Here is a 12,739-nt window from a genome sequence, read left to right as displayed (position 1 = left end):
TATGCTTTTGGTCAGTAAACATAGCGATATTGCTGGTGGGGTTTAAATGAATATAATGCTGTCAAATGTCCAGGAGTGATGGTTAGAAAATATTTTACAGAGTAGATGGTTATTGCTTAGGGCTCACGTGGCACTGATGTCACTTGCCAATTAGCCCTTGACTGAATGTTACTCAGGATTGGTGCCACATGGATATGAAACATCTGAGAACTTTTTAAAGGTGGTATAGGTCAGGATGGTGAATCATTGTGCATGAATGGACTGCAATCAAGGCAGGGGAAAGGCATGCACTTATAGTAGGTCACCCTGAAGCTGTAGTCAGCTATAACTTCAGCTACACAGGACTCAAAAGAACAGTTTGATAGCATGACACACATAAGAATGCCAATGGCCATACATACAGAGATATATGGGGTATTGGTAGGTCTATGTTTACTGTTTAAGAGTATTAAGAAGTCTGAGCTCAGAACTTGGTGCAGCAGTTGAACCTTACCCTTCCAGACTGGAAGTAGTGACCAGCCTCACACGATTAATGTGGAATCAGTCGGGATGTGCTGTCAATTTTATTGAATCCTCTCAATGTCTCAGAGCTGCATTGGGAGCTGGGAATAAGATGTTGCCATGCAAACCCAGTTTGATGCCCTGAAGGTCCAGATTGTTGCCAATCTGTCTGTGAATATTATTGCTCAAAGACACATGCAAGTTCTCTCTCTCTGAAGGAGAGAGCATTGAGATGTTATTAACAGAGCCTTTCGGGGTGTCCACAACTACAAGTCAGATGTTTTTTAACCACTTGTTTCTCTGCATGTTTCTGATGCCTTAAAAGCAAAGTGATAACATGGGCTGTGGTGGAAATGTTTGACAGTGGTTTACTCATTATTTTCCATGCCTGAGCTTTCACAGTGTTGGCACTAGCTATGCTAAAGAGCCTAGTTTTGTGACTGGAATTTCTTAAGTGGGTTAGAAAGTTCTCCTTTAGTGAATTGAAAAACAAAATATATTCAATTGTAAGTTTTTCATTGACAGCTTTCTTTTTACTAATCAGAATTTGGGGCCAAGTTCCATAGTTCATAGTATCTGCTGTGAACAAGTGTCTTTCTGGCACTGGGTTGCAACATACCAGTTTGAAATTGACTAGGAGAAAGTGAGGACAGCAGATGCTGGAGATCAGAGTCGAGAGTGTGTTGCTGGAAAAGCACAGCAGGTCAGTCAGCATCTGAGGAGCAGGAGAATTGACTTCATCGGGAAGTTCTCCTCCTCTCTCTACAAAGATCTCAGTTAGTCCCTCTCCACTGTACTCCCCAAGTCCTCTCCTCTGCCCTGAAGTTCTTCAACTACGTCGTCAAGCAGACATGCTATCACAGCCACTTCCAGATAAAGGGTTCCAGCCAAAACATCGATTCTCCTACTCCTCAGATGCTGCCTGACCTGCTGTGCTTTTCCAGCAACACACTCTCAACTACAACATGCCAGACTCATTTTACTTGGGATATTTATACAAGAAGATACAAGAATCATTCCCACCACGGTAAATAAGTTACTTGAATAATCTATGATTTCATCCATATCTTTTTGCTCTGACTTGAAGCAGAGTTGTTATTCTAGAGTTAATACAAGCTGAAGTCAGTACTGAAATTTTAAAATGGTTTCTATGAAACTCAAGCATCTTAAAGTTGTGTGATACTGTTTTTGGAATGTTATTTAACATTATGCTCGCGAGAGAAAAGCAACTGCAACTTGGATTTAGATAACACATGTGATGTGTGGTATATTCAGAAGAAATGTAGTAGTCAATCTTGTTTGATATCACAAAATCTGTGGTGAAAGTTGATAACTTGCATAAAGATCGTTTTGAAGAATTTCGAGACTCTTGTCTAAAAAATGCTGTAGATTCCTTTTTGACATTCAACCAAGATTTGAATGCCAGAAGTATAATTTATTTTTAAACACATCCTATAAGTGGAATGAGGAAACAGCTGTTCCTGACAAAGTAACTGTGCTGCTGCTATGTGTGAAATTCTGCCATCCTCACCTGTTTAGCTGTTACTGGAACATCACTCTTTTTTTAATGTAGATATTTGATCCCCTCATTGCTCCTGAAATGCAAAATTCTGCTGGTATCTACTGGACTTTGTTGCCTTTTGTATCCCTAGCAATCACATTAAGATCAAAGACTATTGTGCAGAGGTAGGCACTCTTCAACTGCATTCTAATTATCGTGGTAATAATGAGTGTCAAAGATTGGATGTAACTTTGGGGTATCAATGTTTCAGTGGGTGCATACCAGCTCAAGAAATAGTTCTTTTTTTCCCCAATGATGTTGCATCAACTACAGCAAACACAAGCACTCATTGACAAATGTTGCACATTTATGTTGCCATTTTCTTCCTATTTTAGACGGAGCAGACAATCTTCGCATTATTGGCTTGGATGAGTTCTTTTCAATCTGGCTGTTTCCTCACTTCCTTCATTTCCCTCCCCATCCCACCTCAGGACATCCAGGAAAGTCAATAGTTACAAATTCAGATCTCAATGCAGAATTTGAAGTTTGCGTTTATCATTTGAATTTTGGGAATGGTCATATGTTGCAAGTTTAAATAATTTCAACACACAACCAACCCAACCAAACTGGGCACTTGAAACAGAAATAGTTCAATGCAAAAGTGGTATTTCACATCTACTTTTTTAAAAAATCTAACCCTCTGTTTAAAAATATGTCAGACATTAGATTGCTTTGGGGACATAGCTGCCTACCTAACTGACTATATAAAAGTTGCCTAGGTGATACAAATAAGGACAAAATGCCTTAATTGTAATTCCAGTATGAAGAATAGGAATTCCACTGAATACTATATTTAACAATATTGTAAATGCATTTGTAAAGATTTCTTTATTTGTTTTATGTAGCAAAACTGAACAAAATTTGAAATGTGCATTCAAACTTTGGCTTGACATTTCAAGCCATAATAATCTTTATAAATGCATTTATGATGTTATCACACATACTAACCACTGGAAGTCATATTCCATAAATTGCATTGTGCACAGCTTTGATTTCCTGATCTGAGTAAGCACATGTTTTTCTTAGATGGTCACTTCGCTGATTCTTGGTGTGAGGGGATTGTCTTGTGAGAAGAGATTGAGTAAACCAAATCACCACTATCTAAAAGTTAGAAGATATTGAGAGGCAATCTCATTAAAATATGTGAAATTCTTAAGTAGATTGACAGGGTAAATGCTGAAAAACGATTCCTCTGGCTGTGATCTCTAATACAAAAGTTTTTAATACAAATACTCCGAGTGCTTGAAGATTTGTAGCTCAGGTTGTGGATGAGACTGTTGACTTGCTCGCTGAACTAGTAAGTTTGCTCTGTAGATGTTTCATCACCATACTGAGTAACATCATCAGCCCACCTCGATGAAATCTAATACTCAGAGTAAGTGATTGACAATTTAGGGCTGAGATGGAGAAAATAGATTTCCTTCAAAGTATTGTAAATTTTTCAAATTCTCTGGAGATTGTATTAAAGATATAGAACCCAAGGGATTTTCATATATTAGGTTAATATAAGATATGGGGGTGGTGCTGAAGGTGGAGGTGAGTTAAATGATCAGCCCATGAGCAGCACGGTGGCACAGTGGTTAGCACTGCTGCTTCACAGCACCAGAGACTGGGGTTCAATTCCTGCCTCAGGCAACTGTCTGTGTGGAGTTTGCACATTCTCCCCGTGTCTACATGGGTTTCCCCCGGGTGCTCTGGTTTCCTCCCACAGTCCAAAAATGTGCAGGATAGGTGAATTGGCCATGCTAAATTGTCTGTATTGTTAGGTGAAGGGGTAAACGTAGGGGAATGGGTCTGGGTGGGTTGCTCTTCGGAGGGTTGGTGTGGACATGTAATCTAATCTAATCATGATTTTACCTAATTGCAAACGGAGTTCAAAGGTTGGAATAACACACTCCTGTTACTATATCATATGTTTGTTTCATCTTCTGTCTTGCTCCAGGTGATACAGTGATAATAGGGAAGCTAGTATAAACATTGTTCACTTGAATTGTTGATGTAAATCAAAAGTTGAAATTTAAATGTTACAGTGAAAGTGAAATATTTGGAAAGTTGTTGAGCACAAGGTATACACACATACATGCAAAGGCAGCTTAGTTACATCTTTTAAGCATTGTACTAAAATGGTAAAATGTAGCAAATTTCACAAATAAAGATAGTCAGGCAGCTGGTAGATGCCCATAATTGTAACATTCAAATTATGTGACAATGTTTGAATTACAGTAAAAATAACGAGCTAACAATTCAGAGGTTGATTCAAATCACAGGAATGAAATCTGAATCATTGTAGGACAGCAGTAAAAGGAAATATGGATGGATCTCAAAACCTGAAGCTTTTGGCTGCACTCTGCCTTTCACGCCTGTTAAGAAATTTCTGCAACAGGGTAAACCCTTCCGTTAGCGCAAGATCTCCTCCTCCTCCTCCTACATCTTGCTGTGCACCTCTGCTTAGTTACCTTGGCTGTGGCTACAGCTTGCTGTCACTGACTCCATCTGTAGACCGGCAGGAGGCTGGAATAACACAGCAAGCCAGGCAGCATCAGGAAGTGGAGAAGTCGACGTTCTGGGTCTCCATCTGTCATTTGTACATGGCAAAGTGCTGTGCCCATTTTTCAACATCCTTTTTTCACTAAGATGATCCCTGGTCTGGAGGGATTGTCTTCTGAGTAAAGCTAAACAGGTTGGGACTCTACTCATTGAAATATGTAGGATTCTATAAGGGCTTGACAGGGTAAGCGCTGAGAGGATGTTTCCCCTCATGGAGGACTCTAAGACCAGAGGGCATAGTCTCAGAATAAAGGTCGCCAATTTAAGGCTGAGATGAAGAGAATTTTTTTCTCTGAGGATTGGAGATCTTTGGAACATGGAGAGCTGTTGGGGCAGAGACCTTGTGTATACTGCATATTTGAGGCTGAGACTAACAGATCATTGAATAGTTAGAGAAATTGAGGGCTACACGGAAAATGCAGGAAAGTGGATGTGAGGTATGTCAGATCAGTCATGACCCTTGTGAATGATGGAGCAGGTTCAAGGGACTGAATGGCCTACTCCTATTCCTGTTTCGTATTGTCCTGTATGCTCCTCACCTAACTGTGGGGCGGCATGGTGGCTCAGTGGTTAGCCCTGCTGCGTCTGTGTGGAGTTTGCACATTCTCCCTGTGTCTGCGTGAGTTTCCTCCGGGTGCTCTGGTTCCCTCCCACAGTCCAAAGATGTGCCGGTCAGGTGAACTGGCCGTGCTAAATTGCCCATAGTGTTAGGTGCATTATTCAGAGGGAAATAGGTCTGGGTGGGTTACTCTTCAGAGGGTCAGTGTGCACTGGTTGGCCAAAGGGCTTGTTTCCACACTGTAGGGAATCTAATTTAAATCTGCAGTGTGTTGAGTCTCCTACTTGGTCACTCAAAGCTAAGGATAATTTCAGCAAGATGGCAGCCGGATAGGACTCCCAACACATAATTGCTTGCTCTTTTCCTTTCTCTTTCTCTCTTCTTAGCAGTCCTGGAGCAGCACAAGGGAAAGTATGTCCCAAAATGAATGAGCCCTGCAAGGGGAAGTGTGTCCTGGAACAGCGCAAAGGGAAATGAATCCTGGTGCAGCGTGAAGGGAAATGAGTTCTGGAGATCCATGAGAGGAAAAGCAACTCCTGAAGCAGTGCAACTTCCCTTGGTGCAAATGAGTGTTGGTGCGGAACAGACTGGAGGCTTGGAGCAGAACGGGACTGTTGTTGGACTGGGGCGTGGCGGGTGCACAGAGCTGCTGCAATGTAATGTCGATCTGAAATTCATTACCAGACCGTAACGTCAATCCTTTAACTATGTTATAATTATCTTACTTCTAACGTATTTTTTAGACACAGTAAGTAATGCAATTGCTTTTTCTTTTAATCCTCTTTTTTGTATCCAAGATTTTTATGCAGGTGCTTGTACCTAAGATGGTACTATTAGAGGCAATCATTGTAAAACTCTACTCCTGCACTTTTGTACTGGAGTACACTTAACAATAAAGGATATTCTCTTCTAATTTTGAGAAGTAATACAAGCCTGCCTTTCTTTTTCACGACCCCCGAACTCTCTGTTGTGCATTGCCATCAACTTCTACCTTTGAAGTAAGGTTCAGAGTTTAAACTGTTATTTTCAGAGCTCTACATAAGGAATGCATGCCTTTTCTAGGATCTCCCGAAACTTTTCTGCTTCCACTGTAAATTTGCGATTCCACAGTTAAAGCAATTGGATTGGCAAAAATACATCTCCACTTAAAAGTATTTTCAAATGACCCAGCAAGTTAATGCTTCATACCTTGTCCATTATCCCCTCCTGGCAAAATAGTATTAGCTGGAATTGAAAATGGGCCTTCTGCAGTAAGAACCCATCTACTATTTTTAAAGGTCTACAGACCAAATCTGGCTTCTAATGTCAGCCAGGGCTCTTTTAGCCATTTTGTATTCCTCCATCAACCTTCAATTTTATAATTTGCATTGTTGTTATCAAATCCTTCAATGGCCTCACCCCTCACTAATCTCCTCCACCCTCACAATATCTGTACTTTTCAAATCAGACCTATTCAATAATTTAATTTCCTTGTTATCTTTGATAGTCTTTCAGCTGCTGAGGGTCTGAGTTTTAGAATTCAATGAAAACAGAAGTGGATGTGCAGCAGCTGATTGAGGTACCAAACTTGCATTATACCTCAGTACAGCTCATTTGCAATGTGCTGAAGTTTAGTTAGAATACTTTATTGAGATTTCTCGTAAAGCCAATTTCATGACTTTATTGAATGCATTTGCTTCCTAATTTGCTATGCCATCCATTATCTCCGCAGAGTTGTAACTAAAATGTTACTATGGTTGATTCCAGTCAGGGATTCAGGAGATGTGAGAATGGAGGAGGTAAAGTCCACATTTTTGATACAACCTGAATGGAAGTGATCCCACTTTCTGTGTGTTTTATAGAGAAAAGTAATGCCTGTGTATATGATAGAGCACATCAATCCTTGTTAATTTAATACATATTAAAATATTATAGAGAACAGCAATCCGTGTCTATATTACAGAGAACAGCAGTCACTGTGTAAATTATAGAGAACAGCAGTCCCTGAGTTAATTACAGAAAACAGCAGTGCCTGTGTCTGGATGTATCACTACCTGGTATGGCAACTGTGCCATTCAAGATTGGGACAGTTGCAGAGAGTGGTGAACTCAGCCCGCCAATCACAAAGGCCAACCTCCCATCTGTAGAATCCATCTACCAGGCCCGCTGTCAAGGAATGGCAGCCAGTATTCTTAATGATCCATCCCACCCTGGGATGTTTTTCTACAGCTTCTACCATCGGAGAGAATGTACAGAAGCCAGAACACACGCACCAGCCCATTTCAAAACAGTTTCTACCCTATTGTTGTTAGAATACTGAATGGACTCACAAACTCTGAACATTCGCCTGTACCTGTGGTTTTGTTTTTGCCACTGTTTACCTATTATTTACTTATCTGTGCTATTTAACTCTGTGACCTGCCTGTATTGCTCGCAAGACAAAGATTTTCACTGTGCCTCGGTACACGTGACAATAAATTCAATTCATTTCAGTAGCAGCCAAAGGATTCAAAGTTATCAGTCCTGTGGTTGGACCAACAGCATCAAGAGCTAATTGAGAGGTTGCCTGAAATACCATTGTCATGGGGTCACATAGCCAGCAAGTGCAAGTTATCTGCTTTCTAGCCCAACTTGAGCTGATAAAATTCAGCCCTGTGATTTTGTGAAGGCATTGTACAAAGTTGCTTGATAATGGTTTTTAATTGATTTAGAAGTTCGTAAATTAATTAGCTATCATTTTTGATACTAAATGGCAAGTCATGTATGTGCTTTAATGTAATTGAAATTTTAACTGCTTTAGCCTGTACTAATAGGAAGGATTTAAATTCAGAGCCAGCAAAAATTAACCACTCACCATCCCACTATAGCTTGATTGAACCATTAAGGCCTGTTGCTGAGCAGACAAATCCAACACTTCCTTCTTATTGCCAAGTTAGTTATTTTTTTCAAATCAATCTGTTAGTAGATGCTTTCACACACCTCTGGAATAGGATTGGTCTTGATCTCGGGTATGCCAGTCCAAAGGAAGGAACACTACCATCACACCCTAGGCCTGTGCCAAGTTGAAGTTTTTGAAAACTGATGACATCTTCTCTATGTTCTCTTCAAGTGGTTCAAATGGAACATAGCAACTGGAGCAGGCCTTTTAGCCCCTCGAGACTGTCCTGTCATTCAGTACCATCAAGGCTGATCTATGGCCTAACTCCATATTCCTGCCTTTGGCCCATATCCCATAATACCTTTGCTTAACAAAAATCTATCTTAGATTTTAAATAAACAACTGATCAACCAATTGCAACATTAATGGTAACTAGAATCGCAGAATAAAATCCTTAAGTTGTGGAACCAAGCCATTCGGCCCATTGAGTCCACACCAACACTCTGAAGAGCAACCCACCCCATAATCCTGCATTTCCCATGGTTATCCCACCTAGTCTGCACATCCCTATGCAATTTAGCATGGCCAATCCACCCTAACCTGTACATCATTTGGACTGTGAGAGGAAACCAGAGCATCTGGAAGAAACCCACACAGATACTGGGAGAATATGCAAACTCCACACAAACAAACAACAAGGTGGAAACAAATTCGGGTTCCTGGCACTATGAGGCAGCAGTGCTAACCACTGAGCAAACATGCTGCCTCTAACTAACATTGAAGATGGAAAGTTTATTCAAATTATTACAATTGGGCAGCCAAGCAACAATCATGGTGGTGGTAGGACAGTGACCCAGAAGTAAGTTGCTCTCTGACTCTCATCACCATTGACCCAGTCCATCCTATAATGCACTAGTCAGTCAATTCATAGCCACCATATGGGTTTCCAGCCCACATCACTGTAGTAGGGTATAGTATTCGTCTGATGGACTGGAGAGGGTGAAACACCCAGATGCTGTGCTGGCAGGCAGTGTCCCAGCAGTAGCTCTCTGACAGATATTTAAAGGGCACATGGCACAGGTCTGCATTAGATGCAACAGTTTGACATGGGTAAGAAATGAGCCAGCAGGGCCATGTGCCTTGAGATATGCAAAACACTTGGACATTTTCCTGAAAGTGAGTATTTTATGTTATTAGTGACTTTAACCTGAATACAGTTATTTTGTCAGGAAAGTCAGTGCAAATAACCATATTTGTGTCTCCCATATGGTGGAAGGTAGGCCACAGAGTGAGGAGTTGGACAAGTATGGCTACTATATTTGTTCCTCCGTGTCCTGAGCCACCTTAATGTCTGAAGTCCTCATTAGCACCTTCTCAATGTAACTAGGGATGGGCAACAAATGCTGGCCCAGCTCATGTTTCATGACTGAAGTTTTAAAAAAGAGTAACTCACTAACCTTATATGATCAGTACTTGTGAGTATAGAGGTGGGCATAAATGGAATGTAATAGCTAGTCACCATCTGGATGTTGCATTGTCCAGGACGAGGATCTGCATGTGGCAATAGACCTGGGCCTGAGGAGAATGTGGAATATTCATTTGTTTTGAGCAGGCAGTGGGACTGGGTAAGACATTGGATGGTGCACTACTCATTGCCTGATCAAGACATGGTATAATGTGGAAACCTCACAATCTATACCTTTTAGTGGAGTGAGTATCCTTGACATGTCACATAACCAGATTATGCCACTATATTAGGAGAAGAGGGCTCACAGTGTAAGGGAGAGGAGACCCGCAGAGGGCAGAGTGGCTGACTTCTCCACCTTCACACCCATTGAGGAAGAAGTGCTTGAAGTGCATTGGCTCCGGTCAGGCTGGAGGAAGCTGATAGAGTAGTGAACTTGCAAGATGAAGTAGTCTGTTGCTGACAGAACAAGTTGCTGAGGAGCTGAAGGGCAAGGTGGATGATGGTTGGGATGGGTTAAACATGTTTCAGAGTCATGTTAAGGTCTGTAATGTATCCTGGGATTTAAGAGCATGTACATGATGCAATTTGGGGAACGAAAATGCTTGAAGAGATTACACTAGTTTCAAATATTGTCATTGAAGATTGTTGTGTATTCATAATCATCATGGGTTTGGAATATGACCACAAGTTTCCATCTTTCCATCTCCTTCAAAGATCAACCATTGAATTCCCCACCAGCTAGCCCCAGTGTGAGATGCCATGCAACCTCTGAGGCAGAAGACAAAGCCTCAGAGGGAGCAGCATCACATTATTTCTCAGCAGCTGTGCAGATGCTGGAAGAGTTTTTGGACTCAGCACAGCAGTAAACACAAGCTGGGCCAAGTATCTCAAAGCTTTATGTGTCACTGCTTGATCAAAATGGAGCAGCTCTTGGGCTGGCAAAGGGTGACTGCATGTGATTGAAATGCTGAGTCCCAATTGGAAGATGAGCCTCTGGAATCCTCTGTAAGCAGATTCTGGATGTTGGGTGAGATGTGGTCGAGTTGCCAGATGGTTTCACCTTGGTGTCCATCCAAGGCATGCTCACTGCAATCACGCAGTCATTGAAGAGCTCTTCCTCCACACTGGACAGGTTGCCAACTCCCTTGGAACAACATACTCAATCAATTGTAAAAAGTAATTATGACAATTAACAGTGATGTGCACCCTATCATCCTGGTGCTGTGCTCAGAGAGACCAGGTGTGGGCCCACATCCAGTTTTTGGTCCCTCTCTAGAAAACAGGAAGGGATATTTGGTCACTGACCCAGAAACAACTCTTAGGTCACTTCCAATGGGTCCAGGCATTTCTCAGCCCCTCTGCCATGGACACAAACATCATCTAGTGCTGTCCTGACAGAAGGCACTCAAATCACTTTACAGGAGACTTCCTCAATGACTAGGGATGCCTACCAAATGTTGATGACAAGTGGGGTGACATGTAAGCAGCCCCTCTCCAGTGTAGCTAAATGCGAGGGTTGAAAGCACGATGCCACAACACCCAGAAATATAACTTTTAAGAAACATACTATTTAGAAACACTTTTTTTGAGATTCTGTTGAGTGTCCTTATTTTTATTACTCCCCAAAGGCATTAGGGTGCTATGTTAAGTAATGTTTTCTTGCACATGCATCGTGTTTTGGTTCAATGGTTTAGTTGTGCTTGGAGAAAGAGAAGTCCGATAAAGTCCACAAGAATAATTAGAAGCTTGTGAGCCAAGATGTGAACAGGGCTGATTGATAGCTATGGGCATTGTGGTGAGCAATCATGTGAAACTTAGTTCCTGGTGAGATGGCACGGCAGGAATTTAGATTGACTGCAGGCTGTTCAGAGGTGTGCACTCTGTGTCCCGAATAATTCCCTTGCACCATTAACGCCTCACATGTCTCTTGTTCTTCCATATGCTCCTTTGTAGGGTTCTGCATCTCTCCGCGAGATGAGATGGCCAAGTTCTCAGAGTTATTTATTCTCACTGTTATATTGTGCCTGTTCTTCCTCTGTGTATCCCTCCCTATCTGTAACATGATGTTGGGCAGAGTCACACACAGCTCCTGTCAGGGACATTCTGATTTGAGCATACTGCCGAGCTCCTTCTCATCTGTCACGGTATCTGAATCACAGCTTCAGCAGCCACATATTCTGCTCAATAATTGCACTTGTCATTGTACCTTTTTCTCAGCTTCCTTCCTCGGTACCCTGACAAAAGTCTTGAGCCACTTCTTTAAACTATCATGTTCATTAAACACGTCTGGTGCCTGAGACCTCATCAATATGAATGGGTCTTGGCTGCTGCCCGGGTAACTGACACATACCTGCAGCCCCTGTTGCTAATGATTGCACAGCAATTGAGGATGTAAATAGTGAAAACCATTCTGCTGGTGTCTTGGTGAGACTCTTACCGACAGTGATATCTTGCACAGTCGAGATGCCTTCAGTTACAGCAAAAGCATCTGGCTCTTTTGGTGAAAGTTATTCATTATTCAGCTTGCCAGAATATTGCTTCTGTTAAAACCTTAAAACAGCAGTGAGCTGTGGTCTGAGTGACTCCCATAGGTCACCACATACAGCCTTAAATGATTCTTTTGCCACAAAGGTGTCTTTCATAGCCACTGGCATTGGCTGCTCCCGTCTCACCGTCTCCCTCCCCACCATGCATTTGAAGTATATTTCTCTGTCCAGCCTGTCACAGAGATGTGACTATAGATATGAATTCCCCTGAGGTTCCAATAGCACTGTGCTTTGGACATTTACAAGTAAGTCATCCTAACTCTGTAAATTCAACTGGCTGCATAATGTGTCCTGACACGCTGCAGAGTCTCCATGATGCTGCCTTCTGCTGCCCCTTCACCCTATACATTCCAGGTGGCTGTTGCACCTACAAACACATAGTCTGCAATACAGGTTAGACAGCACTTGAAAAATTATGCCTGCAACTTTTCAGGTGTTCAATCCTCACAAGTGTGAATAAATGCCAAACTTCCACTCAACCACTGACATTACCAGTAGGCTGAACTGCTGAGGTCTACCACTATTCATAGCTGCTGCATATAAACCCACTCAGACACAAAAAAGCTGATTAGAAGTCAAATTATTAATTGGGCTTTTATCCCAATCATATGATGTATTATTGCAAACTGAATTTTCAGTTGAATCTATTGGACCGTTAATGAGCTTGAACAGTACTTTAAATTATCACTTTAATGTGGTA

At 41.7% G+C, this 12,739-nt stretch overlaps 1 long non-coding RNA gene across 1 annotated transcript; it reads left to right on the top strand.

Annotated features, from left to right (window-relative positions):
* Positions 1-1,059: 1,059 nt before the first annotated feature.
* On the top strand, positions 1,060-6,603 carry LOC122561497 (uncharacterized). Its single transcript, XR_015761131.1, has 2 exons — positions 1,060-1,528; positions 5,555-6,603. It is a non-coding gene; the product is annotated as an uncharacterized LOC122561497 (long non-coding RNA).
* Positions 6,604-12,739: the final 6,136 nt, after the last annotated feature.

This window comes from Chiloscyllium plagiosum, unplaced genomic scaffold, assembly GCF_037043375.1.
Source record: "Chiloscyllium plagiosum isolate Xiang-an unplaced genomic scaffold, Cpla_swu_hap1 HiC_scaffold_23, whole genome shotgun sequence".
NCBI lineage: Eukaryota > Metazoa > Chordata > Chondrichthyes > Orectolobiformes > Hemiscylliidae > Chiloscyllium > Chiloscyllium plagiosum.
This window is presented reverse-complemented; position numbering and strand designations above follow the sequence as displayed.